Below are 3,288 nucleotides of genomic sequence, written 5' to 3' on the forward strand. Positions count from 1 at the left end.
GCCACCTTGGCCTCCCGAAGTTTTCGGATTACAGGCGTGAGCCACTGCACCCAGCCCGCAACAAACTTTTGAGTGCTGGTTTTGTATCTTATACTTTGTTGAATTTGTTTATTGGTTCTACCAGTTTTGGGGGGATTATTTGAGTTTTTGCACATATACGATCATGCCACCTGTAGCTGGACATGGTGATATGTGCCTGTAGTCACAGCTACTTGGGAGGCTGAGGCAGAAGGATTGCTTAAACCCAGGAGTTTGAGGCTGCAGTGGGCTATCATTGTGCCACTGAACTGTAGCCTGTGTAACAGAGTGAAAACCCATCCCTAAAAAAAAATAATGCCATCTGCAAATAGAGATAATTTCACCTCTTCCTTTCCAAGTTGAATGCCTTTTATTTCCTTTTCTTACCTAGTTGGTCTGGCCAGAACTTCCAGTAGCATGTTGAGGAGATATGGCAAAGAAACATCCTTGTTTTGTTCTTGGAAAAAATTTCAGTCTTTCACCATTGAGGATGATGTTAGCTGTTTTTCATAGATGGCCTTTATTGTGTTAAGGAAGTTTTTTTATGGTCTTAGTTTATTTATTTATTTTTTTATCATGAAAGGGTGCTGGATTTTGTCAAATGCTTTTTCTGCATCAATTGGGTTCACTGTGTGGTCTGTTACATTGATTAATTTTTGTATGTTGAACTACTCCTGCCTTCCTGAGCTGAATCTCACTTGGTCATGGTGTCTGTTACTTTTCATATGCTGCCCAAATTTGATTTGCATTTCTTTTGGTAAATATTTTTGCATTTATGTTTATAAAGGATATTGGTCTTTAGTTTTCTCTATTCTTGAGTATTTAGAAAGATACATGATAAAAATTTCTCTAAAAACTTGGAGATTACAACATTGATAAAGCCCAGTTTCTGCAATGAGGGAAATTATCAAATTTCTAGAGGCTGGGAAAATACTGAACAACGATGGATGATCCATTTTATTCCCCGCCGTCAACAGCCACCGTCTTTCTTATTTCACAAGACAACAGTGGCTCAGTAGTTGCAGCTCATATTTGGATTTGTTGTATCCATTGAGTTCAGGGAGAGAGTGTGGGTTTAGTGCCCAGAAGAGGCGTGTTTCAGCCCCAGTCCCTTCTTCCATCAACTGAGTGACCTGGGGAGAGACACATACCTTCTCTCCACCTCAGTGTCCTCCTTTACCCAGTGGAAATGATGATGCCTGCCCTGAAGGGTCACATGAGCTCATGCATTAACCAGATACTGCCTAGCACATGGTAGATAATAAGTAATAATCAGTTACTTTCATAGTTCCTTGATGATGTCTATGTTCTTCTAATGAATGACTTCTAGCTACCCCAATGTAATATGATACTATAACAGCATCAGATGCTGGCCGTTCATCATTCATTCATCAATCTAATGCTTATTTAGGTGACCACTACATGCTAGGAGCTGTTCTAGGTGCTGGCAACAGAATGGACAAGTCCAACAAGTCCTTGTCTCCATACAGCTGTGAAGCATAACGGGCTGGGCAATCAGCTCTGACTTGCCAAGATTCTGTGCCTCTCCCCTGGACCATCTGTCTCCTGACCTTGGAACTCTGACTGCCCTTATGTGTTCCATTTTTGGACAGTGCCTTTCTTCCTGTTCCTGTAGCTGCCTCCTGCTGCTCTCTGAGGCAGGAGTCTGAATGACAATATCATTCAGACTATTATACTGTGTGCTCTCACAAGTGGCCTGTAGTGCCCTGGTAAGATGAGTGTACTTTGTCCTGAAGGTGGTAGGAACCAGATTATACCTCTCCTGAGAGCAACCCGCATACCTCTTGTGCATGGGGGAACTTCCCTAAGTATCTAGCAGATGCCATTCCTTCTGCCTGAAATTATCACCTACTTTCTGTCTGGCTGAGTCCTGCTCAGCCTTCCAAACTCGCTTTGGAAGGAAGTTGGGAAGCCTGAACTTCCCCTAAAATAGTCAGGTGATGAACATCCCCGCCTCTCTGCCTTCCCCCACAACCCCTTGGGCTTCTTTCTACCAGCATTAACTTGATCCTCCCTCCCCCGGTGTGTGTCTTACATGTGTCACAGGGTCATTGAGAACCTGTGCAGGGTAGGCTCAGTGTCATTTATCTGCCTATCCTCAGCACCTGGCACAGGAGGGCAACTCGTGAATATTTCCTACATGAAGAAATCAATAGTGAAATGTATACTGTTTTCCCTATCCAGGACATTGGCTTTAACAATGAAAAATACCTTTAGAAATGTACAGCCACATGAAAATAAAATATACAGAAGGGAAAATACACTTAGCTAAGAAGCCTCGTGGAACAAAGAAATGCATAGCAAACAAGCCACAATGCCTCTTCTGTTGAGTTACCAAAGATGGAAGGAGTGATAATACTCAATGCTCCCAAGTAGGTGGTGAGAGGGGCACCCACACACTCACACACTGCTGGAGGCGGTGGACATTGGTACAACCTTTTTGGAAAGCAATTTGGCGATACGAGTCAGGATGCTTCCAAAACCCTTATGACCCCCTAAGTGTTTTACTACAAATCTACACTTAGAAAATAATTACACATGGGTAAGACTTAGGTGCAAAGATGTCCTCTGTAGCATATTCAATAAATAAAATGGCCTACTAAATGTCCCAAAGTAGAAATTGCAATGAAAACAATAGTGCTAGTGCCACAGGTATAGTTCTAGGTAGCCAGTAATGGTGACTTTTTTTTTTTTTTTTTGAGACAGAGTCTCGCTCTGTCGCCCAGGCTGGAGTGCAGTGGCCGGATCTCAGCTCACTGCAAGCTCCGCCTCCCGGGTTTACGCCATTCTCCTGCCTCAGCCTCCCGAGTAGCTGGGACTATGGGCGCCCGCCACCTCACCCGGCTAGTTTTTTGTACTTTTTTTAGAGACGGGGTTTCACTGTGTTAGCCAGGATGGTCTCGATCTCCTGACCTCGTGATCCGCCCATCTTGGCCTCCCAAAGTGCTGGGATTACAGGCTTGAGCCACCGTGCCGGGCCAATGGTGACATTTTTAAGGCATTTTTAATAGGCCAGACATTGCACAAGATACAATCTTAAGAGAGACTGGCTGGGCGTGGTGCCTCACGCCTGTAATCCCAGCACTTTGGGAAGCCAAGGTGGGTGGATCACGAGGTGAGGACTTTCAGACCAGCCTGGCCAACATGGGTAAGCCCCATCTCTACTAAAAATACAAAAATTAGACAGGCGTGGTGGCGGGCACCTGTAATCCCAGCTACTCGGGAGACTGAGGCAGAGAATTGCTTGAA

The sequence above is a fragment of the Colobus angolensis genome, unplaced genomic scaffold (assembly GCF_000951035.1).
Source record: "Colobus angolensis palliatus isolate OR3802 unplaced genomic scaffold, Cang.pa_1.0 Scaffold17, whole genome shotgun sequence".
NCBI classification, from domain to species: domain Eukaryota; kingdom Metazoa; phylum Chordata; class Mammalia; order Primates; family Cercopithecidae; genus Colobus; species Colobus angolensis.